The following is a 13387-nucleotide window of genomic DNA, read 5'->3' as shown; positions in this document are numbered from 1 at the left end:
ATCCTTAAGCTTACCCACTGGTTCATACAACTTTTAGAGCATAATCTCCAGCCGGATTCACTATTTGACAGTCTTTTGGTGTTGTTTCAAGTCGTAGACCTGAAATTCTGCAACTTCACATAATCAACTCACAATTGATTCTTTTGGAGTGAGCAATGCTTTGAGATCCCACCTCGGATTCTACTTGCCCTACTCCTAGGTTCTACTGCGATGGGTTGCGGAGAGTGTCCACAAACACTTGTTTTCTTGCTTTTTATGGTTTTCTGATCCTTGATCTTAAGACTTGTCTTGTCTGTCAATCATTCTCAAAATCCTAATCTAATCCTATAATCCTACAAGGTTCTTAACAAGTACAACCTACTTCCAAGTTACCTCTACATAGCAAAAGACGACAACTTAAGCTATGCGGTTTTAATGAGAAAGTTTAACTCTAGGTGAACCTAGAGGAAGTTAAAGGACAACTACACAAGACGCTTGTGTTTTCTCTAGTTTAGGTCTATTCGATCCCCGACACTGGTGCCAAATGTGGGACGGGTTTCTAACCTCACTCCTATCTTATTGCAGACATAGCAAGACCACGAACATAATTGTCAATCCATGGGATGAAGCTAACTCGACTAGTGCATAGAGGCTACAAGAGGGTGTCAATGTTTTGAAAAACCACAGACAACTCGCATCCAACTCAAGCTACACTCAAATGACCAAAGTCACCAAAAGGTAGTCACTAATTGGTAAACAAAACATGACCATTACAACATCAAACGACATCCAAATGTTACGAAGCTTATAGGACATGTATGTAGGACCTAGGCATACATGTGGTCTCAAATCTCACTTTAGGTCAAGTGTAAAAATTGCAATTATTAACAGCAGCCAGTGAGTTTTTCACCAAGTCGTTTTTGACCTAGAATGCATCTAAATGCTTAGCATTGATGCCCCAATACCCCACCTATGCTGACTTTGTGATTTCCTATCTTTGTGTACTTTGTCTGTGGGTCGGCGATGCCAAAAGCTATGGATTACCACATGAAATTTTTATGTCAATGCATAGAGCTCTTACCTACAGTTGCAACACAACTGCAATGTGACAGCCGAGAAGGGAGTAGGAAGCGCAAGGAGAGAAGTGAGCGTCGTTAGCTCACGCTATGTGTTTATTATCCAAAAACTTGAAATAACTTACAAAAAGTGGCCTTTATACCTTAGCCAAGGTTTATTTGGTCAAAATTATAATCTGCGAGCTTTAACTAAAGATAAGTGTTAAAGAATATGATGTTAAAGAATATGTCCATTGCGCTATGGGCGGCCGGACACTGACTATACTATGTTGTAAATATACTTTGGATAATAGTTCAAAGAGAAGAAGAAGAGAAGAGCAGCTCGTTGAATAGTTGTTGCAGGGTAACGATTGTGTGTGTGTGCGTCTCGATGTGTGTTGGTGTGTGTGCGTAGTCTTCTTTTCTACCTTCTCCATCACCTGCACACTCTAAGAATATGATGTTGAAGAATATGTCCATTGCGCTATGGGCGGCCGGACACTGACTACACTATGTTGTAAATATACTTTGGATAATAGTTCAAAGACAATGTGCATAATGCATCAAACTTGACAACTTGAGGATTTCCTTGGGTCATAAGACTCCAAGTACTAGCAAAATTCTGGTAAGAATCTTGCAAGGCATCAAGAACAGTCTATACAAGGGAACTGTTTGAAATGACTTCACCTGAAAAAATGAGTTGCTCATTGATATCCTTGACATTAGCAAAGAAAGTGTCCATATCATCTTCATCATGCGCATAATCTGTGATTCCAACTCTTTACGCAGCAATGAAATTTTAGCTTCATTGAGACTTGCATAAAGACCAGCCAGAATATCCCAAGCCTGTTTGGTAGATTTTGATGAAAAAATGTGGAGAGTAATGTTGTGCTTCATAGAAAATCCAATCGATGAGCCTACGCATCTTTTACATCCCAACAAGCTTGCTAAGCTCTAGGCAAAACAAGTCTAACAACAGCAATCCTTGCAGCAAGACCTACAACATCCTCAACATCGCCTACATCCTCAGAACCAGGACGTACATCAATGCTTTGCACAATATTCCAGATGCCCTTTGACAGAAGAACAAGTTGCATCATATAATGCCACAGAGGGTAGTTGTCCCCATCCAATTTGTCCTCATGAGCAAACATCTTGAGATCAGCTATGTTGTTGTCAACCATGGTAAATACTGCACCTGATGTGAAAAATGCCCCAAAAAAAGGAGAAATGAAGCGGGAACAACATGTGCTATATAGAACAAACCGTAGAAGACTGTAGGGACCTATTATGCAAAAAATGGCACTAACAAAAAATTTGCACAAAATGTCAAAATAGCATGTGCAGTATTGCCTATAGTGGAAATGCACCCCAAAATGAGCCCGAATCAGAAATCTGAGCAGACTAAGCTCTTTGATCCCACCCAAATTTTTTGTTGACATGCGAATGCTCACCAAAGCTCATTGAAATCAAAGAAAGTGAGCAGGCGTGTGCTGGAGCTGCTGGCAACTAAGCGCGAAAGGATGCAACCTACTCTGATACTAATTGTTGGAATTAGGGATGCAAGAAAACACACACACCTTGGAGAAGATGAAGGAAGCTCAAGGCACACAACTAAGAGTGTATTACTTAGTGTAAAATGAAAAGATAGATAGCCCTAGAATGATGGGCGTATATACAATGAATGGGGGGAAAAACCTCCTAGTGAGGGAAAAAAATGCCCCGACGGTCCTACGTGTGTTCACACACATCACTACCACATGTATATGGTAACACTTGCTCTACCCCCTCACTTGCATGTGCACAATGTCTTTCATGTTAGCTTGCTAAAGGAATATGTTGCAGATCCTCTGCACATCTTAAATGATGAGGATACTCTTCTTATCACATATAAAGAATTCTCGATGGAGCCTGAGCAGATTTAAGACATAAAGGAGCAGAAGCTATGACATCAAACAATTTGAGAAGTTTTGATCCAATGGAAGGCTTTCCTCTTTTTGTGCCCAAACTGAAGCTTGCTAGCCCATGTAATTACAACTACTAGATCTATCTTACTAAACTTTTGGTATCACTCGAGCAATGTATCCCGACTATTTTGTTAGGGACGAGATTAGTGCTATCATTAATCTTCTCATTCGGAAGTGTTGTATGTAATTGAAAAATAAATATCTTTGTTATATCTTCTTGTCCTTATCTTGATTTTTTTTCTTTCTTAGAGACCACTTGATGGATACAAGTCATGATTACAAGGAAAATATATAACAAATAGAGACCCCCATAATCACAAAAGCTAAGAAATGAAAGAATAGGAGAAAAAAGGGAGTTACTTGGATAACCTTATGAGGCCAAGAACTGTAAATTCAACCTTGTTCTTTGAATTCATATTAAGAAGAAGGACAAACTTAGATATCGACCATACCTTCCATTGCATGGTCACAATAGCAAAAGCCACAAGTTGGACACATGCTAGGTCTTTCTTCCATTGGAATGACACGACAAGAAATGGCTTCACTAATCTCTTTGGTATGAGGAGACAATACAAAGGGACCCCTAAGGGGTAAACCAAAATGTAGATACAAGTATATCTTAGAAGAAGGAATAAATTGTGTCAACAAGAATAACCTTTTGAAGAAGCCATGGTTGAGTGATCTTAAGTTACACAGAAAAAATTGGGGACTTAGAACCAAAGCTTCAGCAACCCTAAAAAACTGAACATTGTTGTGGAAGTGTTCTCTACCTTAGAGAGTTACCCTTATGCTATTTTTCCAAGGCCTCCATATTGTCTGACCGACCAAAGAACCTTGCTCTGGGAAGAGTAGATGTTTGTAACTCTCTAAGAATTCCCTCTTGATAGCTTTGCCTATATTTTGCAAGTGCAAAATGCTTAAGGATAATCCTGTTGCCAAGATTCCATCAAACAATGGTAAAGGAAATGAGAAAAGGATGGGGCTGCAACAAGGAGATAAAGTCTACAAAGAAGTTTAAGAATGTTTAAAGAAAGAGCCAATATGTCGTAACTTATATAGAACAATTGCTTATTGATAAAGCCAAACCAAGGCCAAAGTTTTATATCAACAAATAGAGATAGTTTTTGGGAGAAGCCTAAACGCCTTCATTTATTGACACGAGTTGAGGACAGCTCTTTCTTTTTGTTGGGGAGTTTGTAAGGGCCTTCTTCTAGCTCGTACCCATGACCAACACCTCAAAGTCACCGACTTGAAAGAAAAAGAGTAAACATTGTTAAGTATGGAGCCCGATTTACCCTTGTAATTTTCTGTGGTAAAAGCACACATTTGTAAGGCCCCCATTGTGAGGAGAAGCCATCGTGCGTGAAGGAAAATCACTCGTCGGAAACCAAAATTTTTACGGCGGCCAAAAATTAGGGGCAACTTTAGGGGCCTCGGGGGCTTCCGCCCCCGAGACTTTTTTTTCCTCGCGAGAATATTCCTTTTTGCTGAAATAATATGGCCGGACGGTGGCCGGAAAGTGGTCGGAAAACAACTGTCGGTTGGCCGGTGGCCAGTGGTCGAAAGTCAATGGCCGGTGGCCGAATTCAAAAGCGGACTTGTCTTCTCAAGGGCGGTCACACATGGGCGGATTGGAGGGTCCGATTTGGACTTATCTACACAAGGGCGGCTACACATGGCTGCCTCTCATGAGAGAGGGTAACCCTTTTGGCCTATAAAAGGAGGCCATTTCTAGTGTCTTTTGTCATGCTTCCTGTCCTGCTATGACATTAAATTTTTGATGGTGTTGTCGAAAGCATAACTCAAGAATACGACGAGTCCTTTGCAATCTATTAGTGCTCCAAATCCACACCTCAAACCATTGCATGCAAAAATCAAGGAAAGTGAATGCATCTTTGCGAATAAAATGCCACACATTTGTACTCTCTTCAACGAGATGCATATGTTTTCCCCAATCTGGGCATACATTACCATGTTGCATTTCAATGGTCTTAAGTAAAACACCATTGAGTTCAAGGATCAATACTCTTCTTTGTTTCCGTATAGTATCTGAGGGTGGTGGAATCAATTTCCTTCTAGGCCTATGAGTCCTCAATGACATGTGCCACCTCAATAGTAAATTGTACATTTGAAATCAAATTTATATGCTTCAGAATCTCTTGTTCCAAAAAAAAGGCATGATGGTCAATGGAAGAGATATTATTTTCAATTAACACACTGTGCACCAACATTATTTATTTTATCCATGATATATATAGACTTAAACCTTGAGAAGACAACAAAAGAAAATATTTTTCTTCAATACACAGAAGAAATCATGTCCAAAGAGCTCCAACCACAAAGATAAAATAGAGACTTCTTTTCCAAGGCTAAATAATATCTAGTTGATGAAATATAAAAGTGTACATATTTGGTTCATGTTCAAATAATTGGACCCAACACATTGTTTTGGCCGAAATACTAGAGCCCAACACATTGTTTTGGTCAAAATATTCTTAACACATTTCCACCACTCTTGATGTATGTGAACATTCCAAGTGATTGAGTCAACGCGCACGCCAAGCCCTTACTGGTTGTTTTCTTCCACCTGCAACAATAACAAATATGCTAGATTAGATAAAGATTTGATTTTATTTTTTATATTTTTTGATAAATCTAAAGTGAGTCCTACCCATAAGCTTAAGTAGGCCTTTTGTAGCTTTGATATGTATGCTTTTGCTGCAACTCCACTAATGAAATGACCACAACCACACCCCAAGCTAGTAGCATAAGCAATAGCATGTTGATCACTCAAATTTTTTGTTTTGTGAGACAATTTTAACAAGTTCAGTTGGTTTGAAGATAATAGTGGCACACCAAACTTGGATGCCAACATAGCTGGATCCTTGCTTAAGGAGTTTACTACTTTCTTGCCTCTACTTTCTTGAACATAACTTAACTTGTTATTGCACAATGGTAGCTGTGAAGATGCACAAGATGAGCTTTCCACTTCGACTGAATTGTTGTCAAGTTCTTCCCTTAGAACTTGGACATTGAACATGCCCCATTCTTCCATAATGTCTTGAAACTTTGTAAATAGTTCCTGAACCTCTGTGATTGGAGATTGTCCTAGCCGATTGAGTGAAATAACAGATCGAATGTCATCTGTATTATTTAGATTTAAAAGGTATTGTAGAAGCTCATTGCAAAGAAGATAGTCAGGCCTCCCTTGAAAACTTTCAGGATATAAGCAGTTATCATTTGGGTTAATACATCCATTGAAAGGGCTATCATCAATGAGCAATGTATTCTTTGTACTGCATAAATTCCTACAGTGATACCAAACCCTCAACAAAGGCTTAAACATAGCCTCAACATTAGGCTTATCCAGTCTATACACTTTTTGAAAATTATGGATATAGCAATATTCTTGTCCCCATACCATAAAGAAATGATATTTTTTATGTGCATGCTTTTCAAGAGTGTTCACATAAGTGCAAACATTCTTTTGTAGCATGGTGGACCAAATACCAACATGAAAGTACTGACATATCTCATCCAAAAATTCAAAACAACCCGGGCGAACAACAATTGTGGTGTGACCAAGGTCAATTTTGACACAATCTGTACATGGATGCCTCTTGTCTTCTTTGCTGAGTAAAACTCCATTAAGATCAAGAATGAGTGCATGTTTCTTCATGCTGATTGCATGAGCAATATTTTCTGCATACGATACAAAAGAATGATAACAATTTAAGTTTTTGCACTTATAAATCTCAAAACAAGGGACCATATATTTGCAGCACACAATTGTAAATTGGACACGTTTATTTACGTCTCATACTCCCATACTCATTTATAATGTCTCCTAAAAGTGATTGCATTTCTCTATTGATGTGGGAATATTGAAAGACTAGTTTATCTCCATCTCTCTCAAAAGAATATAAGCTTCCAAGTGGCCTATGTTTTCGTGCATCAGGACGTAGCTCCTCAACGTTGATGTCTACTTGTGGCACACTGGATCCTTGATTTTGAATGTCAATTTCACCTGCAAAGACAACATAATAGAATTTTGTATTATCTTCCAAAAAGGGCCATATCTATACTAATCACATTGGACAAATAATTACCTTTTTTTTTCTCACCAACTTCAATCCCTTGCTCCCTTTCTTGAATGCTCTGGACTTTGTTTGTATTTGGTGTCACTTTTCTTGTCCCTTTGTCAGTTTTTTCTTGGTTGCAAGAGTCGCTTGGAGCTCTTCATTGGCTTCACCCTTCTTCTCACTACCCTCTGCATCCTCATCTCTTTGAGGCATGTTGTTAGTGTCGTGTGAAGGTTTTGGAGAATTTTGCACAACAAAATCACTTTGATGCTCTGCAACCACCATCTCCTCTTCACTATTCCTAATGTCACTTTCATGAATTTGGGTCTCTCCAATTGTAGGTAGCATGTTCTCGCTCTCTTTAGTCATGTCATTTGAAGTTTTTTGAGAGGTTTGTTCTACAAGATCACTTTTGTGCTCTACAAGATCACCTTTATGAAAATCGATCTCTCCAACAATGGTGGATAGCACTTATGCTTCTTGAGATATGTTATCTCCGTCTTCTATTTTGTTGTCTTCATCTGAAAGATGAAAAAAGCCAAATTTTTACCTATTTAGAAAATAGTCTAGTGTATTTTCAATAACCATAGAATCCATTTCATTTCCATCATCTAATCCATACGTTTTATGCTAGAAAGGCTCCATTTAGCACATTAACATAAAAATGCTAACCTAAAATGATACCTAAAGCACATTTGAAAGTGAGGCTTAATCTTAAGCTCCAGCCTAAGGCTTAAGTCTCAAAGTTTAAGCTTTTGTTTCAAGCCTAAACCTTAAGTCTCAAAATTTATGCTTATGTTTGAAGTTTAAAATGTAAGTCCTAAGCCCTTTTTAGCCTTCATCATTCACCATGTGAAAACCTTTTATACTATCTGCACTGGAGACCTATTTATAAAACCTCTTATCTATGAATTTTTCAAGGTATCTATGAAGTTTAAAATGTAAGTCCTAAGACCTTTTTAGTCTTCATCATTCACCATGTGAAAACCTTTTATACTATGTGCACTGAAGACCTACTTATAAAACCTCTTATCTATGAATTTTTCAAGGTATCATCCAATTTTCTTCATAATCTATAAGTATTTTGGTATTTGTAACATTTTTTTGCTACAATGCTCATGAGACTGGACTCATATGGTAGTGCTACATTAACATACAAAGGCAAAGCTCGAACTTAAGTTCGATCCTACAAAATAAATTTTAGTTTCTTGTTATAGATTATGACTCTTTCTCTTTCTTAACATATGTAATCGCTACAATAGGATATGAAATTGTGAGCTTCACTTGGAAGTACTGAGGTAGGATTCTATGACAAGGACTTTTGAGGCTGAAACTTAAGTTCATGCCTAAGGCTTAAGTCTTAACCTTAAGCTTATGTTTCAAGTGTAAGGCTTAAATCTCAAGCCATGTCTAGGTGCAACGCATTCACTATGTATAAAATTATTATATTGTGCACATCTAGGGCCTATTCATAAAACCTCTTAACTATGAATTTTTCAAGGTATGATACTTTTTACTTCATGATCTGTAAGTATTGCTATTTGGAAGATTATATTACTACAATGCTCTTCAGATTGGCATAACATGGTAGTGCTCATGAGCTCGGCCTCACATGGTAGTGCTACACTAACATGTGGAGGCAAGGTTCAAACTTAAGTTCGAGCCTACAAACTAAATTTCAATGCCTTGTTAGGTACAAAGACATTATGAGTTTCACGTAACATATGCAAGTGCTACACTAGGATAAGGAAGTTCAAGTTTCACTTAGAACAACTCAGCCATTACTTTTTTGATTGAAGTTCATACACAAGTGCTTCACTATCTCTCCTTGTTAGGCTTGAACTTAAGTTTGAACTTAAGTTTGAGCCTCACTAGTGTTTGGTAATGCTTCATTATTGTCTCACCAAAACCAAAATTTCTTACTCTTAAAACACATCTGTATGTTAGCTATGCTTTGTGAATTGACACTTTTAATAAAGACATGTGCTTTGTGATGGCTCAAACTCAAGTTTGATCCCCCCCATCATTTTTTAAAACAACAACAATTAAATCTAATTAAAATGACATACTTTTAGATAAATACACAAGATAGTATTAAGAAAATAGTGTTGAAGGACCTAAAGTATCACAATTGATCAATTCAATACACTATCTTGCCTTTTTACACTCTAGGAGTCTGTGGGTACATGACAATGGCATGCATCATTAAACCTAGTATCAAAAATACTATAAGAAGCATTCGCACCTTGTTCATCAGCTACTACAATGTCTTGAGGGACTCTATCATCCTCTTGTGCATCCTCATTGCCTGCATCATCATCCTCATCATCCTCTTTTGCACACTCAACATCCACAAATGGACTAATTTCTCCAACATTGTCTGCCCCCCCTTGATGATCAAAATTCGTAGCTTCTTGAACTTCACTATCATCTGTGTTTTCTATGTTATTGTTCTCTTCATTTCCATCAACATCCTCTCCACTGCTTTGTTGCTCATCGATGTCAAGATTGTTAAGGTCTTCTTTTTCTTTATCATCCAGCTCCACTGTTTGTCTCGCGAGTGATGCTGGACTTGCACCACACCACTCCTGCAAGGACGGATTGCTCTCCAAAAGACTAGAGCATTGAGATTCTAACTCCATTGCTTCAAAATCATCTTTACATAGAGCAATTTCCCTTCTCTTCTTCGACAAGCTTTGCTCCAACAGAACTCCACCGCAAAAAATTTCCAACACATAGCTTTGCTCAGGACAAAACCCTGTGATGAGGCCATCAATGAAGTTTCTATCAATAAATTCATGATCCTTGCCACAAGAGCCTGAGAAAAAGACTCTTTTTGTATGAGCTTTGTCAATAGCCTCAAATCTATCAACCTTGCTAAAAAAAAGAGCAACCATTGCAGAGTCCGCAGTTCCATCTATCCATGAGTCATCTCTTGTTGCTTGATAGTTACCTATTCAATATGGACCTTAGTTGACTGGCTAGAAACCCCTTCAACAAGCATTCCGATATTGATGAAATCAATGAAACACACTAGCACATATTCGTATTGTGCATTCAATGTGTTTAGATTGAGTGCCAAATTTGCAAAAAAATCTATAGAGAGCTTTTCTTTAGTACCATGAAGATCCAAGACAACCAATTGAAATGGTACGTGCTCTGTATTGCAAGTCTTTGATCTTCCCCATATCAAAGCCCACCCCCTTGATTCTCCATTGAATAGACTCATCTTGAGATATTATGCCCATATTAGTTCTATAAAGATGATTGAGGAGAGTTATTACACTTTTTGGAAGTGAGGGTGGAGTCTTCTTTGCTCTGTTGAGGGAGTCCTTGACATAGTACTGGCTATAGCTCCTCATTTGATTGTACTCATGCTCTCCTAGCTTTTACTTCTCACAAACTTGCTCCCAAGATAAATTTTCCCTTGTCAAATCAAAGAAGAATGATATTATTGCTTCTTTCAACACTCGATCTGTTTTTAGCTTCCAAGCCATCTCATCCATGTCCATTTTATGAGGGGTATTCTTGCTCTTCTTTAGCAAGATGGTTTTGTCCAGGATTGCATTTTGTAGTTCAAGAACTTCTTTATTCTCGAGGCCTAAAATGCACCAATGTAGATGCTAGTGTTGATGTGCCAGGTGCTTGTCGAATCTGACCACCCTTCATAGTTAGAAATTTAGGATTTTAGTTGGAACCTTCATCAATTGTTTCTCCCTTTGTATTTGGTAGCAAGCCTCCAGCATATTGTCTCATGATCTTGACCCAATTATTCCATATCTTCTCATCACATAGAAGCAAATGCAAGTCGGTCTTGACAAATCCCTTTTGAAGTGTGTGCTCTGTTGTATCAACAAAGGTCTGCAAAATTGAAAATTCCAACATCAATATTGACAAGGCTCTAACTTGTGGGATTGAGACGTATACTTAATAAGTTCAAGCCTAGCTAGATTGAATTGTTTCTTTATATGCTCACATACATCTATGCAAAGTCCAAAATGCATGGGTATATGTAAGTGGGGCTCAAACTTAAGTTCGAGCCTCGCTTAGCCTCATATGCAAGTGACACTAAATCTTAAGTTAAAACCTCAATTTAAGTTCTAAATGAGCACATGGAGTTCTTCCTTGAGCCTATGATAGACTCTAGTTTACAAATAGATATTGATTAAAAAGACTCACATCCATGTTTTCAAAGAATCAAACAAGTACCTTCCAAGCCTCAAAGTCCTTCTTGGTTTGGTTGACACCAGGTGGTGGCTTAGAAGGACAACCATTTGCATGCCATTGTGCTCGTGCTTGCATAAGTTGGTCAAGAAATGGCTCCTTTTGCATTGACATTGCAACAGATAGATTTGCATCTTTGGAGATTTCACGAGAGATCTTTGGTGGGCAATTGAGAATAATCTTTGATCGTCTATATTTGAATTGTTGACGCAATTGAGGGGTAACGTTTGCAACGTTTGCACCTTGCAAACGTTTTGTAGCACTAATGGAGTGTTGTCCAGAGATGATCAAGTAATCAACATTGCGAACATCCTCTTTGGCAAGTTTTTCAAGAGGATGTTTTTTGGAAGGATCACAAGGCATCAAAATTGCTAGTATCTCCTCTTGCTTTGGTTGTTGAATGAAGTCTAAAGTCAAAATCCTGACCCAATCTAGATTTAATCTTCTGTACACATAGTTTGATGGAGCAGGAAAACACCTTGTCACGTCAATGCTAAAGACTTCATTGATCCCAAAAGGATAGAATCCCTTCTTGATTTCTAAAGAGGTCAGTGCCTTGTTATCTTTGGATGGAGTTTCCATGTCCATCAACTCCTCTTCCGAAACCTCTTTTTCTTCTGCACTCTTTTCCATCTTCCTCTTTGCTAGTTTTTGTCGATCTTCCTCAAGAGTAGAATCATCCTTTGCCTTTCTTTTTCTTTTGAGTCATTGTGCATCTTGCCCTTGTGAACCTTCTTGCTCCTCTAAATTAATGGTGGCAATGATCTTCTCTACATGTGTTGAAGCGCTTGCACGGGCACCTCTTGATGCTGCAAGTGCACTCCTAACTATGGATTTCCTTGTCTTCTCCACAACTTTCTTAGGTAGTGCCCCTATTGGTTTCTTTGTAGGTACAATCTTCTTTGGTAAGCTCAAGACTCGCTTTGCATGTTTCACTGCCTTCACTAGGTCTTCCACACAGTCCACACCCAAGTCTTCTTGATTAGTGAAGCTGGAGATCTTCGATCCTAATTTTACAATAGAATTTTCTTTTCCTAGTTTGCTACCATTCATGTTTGCTACATGAAAAGTGCCCAATGATAAGCAAAACTTGTTTGCCTTTGTGGTCTCTCCAATAGGTAGCACATTACATGCAAAGCATGGCATTGCTGTTGCATCCACATCATCTTTGACACCCACAACAATCCCCATGTCTCCATATTTCATATCACCTTGTGACAAATATAGATGGATGTCACCTTTGTAGTTTGATCGTAGGTATCCACAAACCACTTCACTCCTTCTTATTTTGTTAACTCAAAGGTCTTGTCAACCTTTATTCTTGGAGCAGTAGTTTTGGCGTGAGTGGACATTCCAAGAACATCGAGTGTGAAGACTTGTGCACCATGCTCTGGTATACTTGGTACATTGGAAGCCTCCATTCCTGAAACAACCAAAAAGAACAATGTTAGAACCTAAAAAAGGAGCATATGTTTAAGTTAAATAGTACGTTTAAAAAAAACCACTAGCATGTGTAGGCGAGGCTCGAACTTAAGCTCGAGCCTCTTTCCCTAAGTAGCCACAAGGATGTCATTATGCCAGACTTGCTACAATAGCATATGTAGGCAAGGTTTGAACTTAAATTTGAGCCGCTTTCCCTAAGTAGACACAAGGATGACATTAAGTTAGACTTGCTATGTTAGCATAAGTAGGAAAGGTTCAAACTTAAGTTTGAGCCTCTTTCCCTAAGTAGCCACAAGGATGTCATTAAGATAGCCTACAATAGCATATGCAGGCAAGGTTCGAACTTAAATTTGAGCTGCTTTCCCTAAGTATTCACAAGGATTTCATTAGGTTAGACTTGCTATACTAGCATATGTAGGCGAGGTTCGAACCTAAGTTCGAGCCTCTTTCCCTAAGTAGCCACAAGGATATCCCTCGGCTAGCCTTACACATTGGTGCTACAGTATCATATGCAATTGAGGCTTAAACTTAAGTTTGAACCTAAAGGTGTTGTTATGTTCCCTTGGTATCCACAAGGATGTCATGAAGCTAGACTTTCATGCTAGTGCTATACTAGCATATGTAGGCAAGGCTCAAA

This window comes from Adiantum capillus-veneris, chromosome 17 (genome assembly GCF_014529385.1).
Source record: "Adiantum capillus-veneris isolate H3 chromosome 17, ASM1452938v2, whole genome shotgun sequence".
Classification (NCBI taxonomy): Eukaryota; Viridiplantae; Streptophyta; class Polypodiopsida; order Polypodiales; family Pteridaceae; genus Adiantum; species Adiantum capillus-veneris.
Note: the sequence above shows the minus strand (reverse complement) of the source record.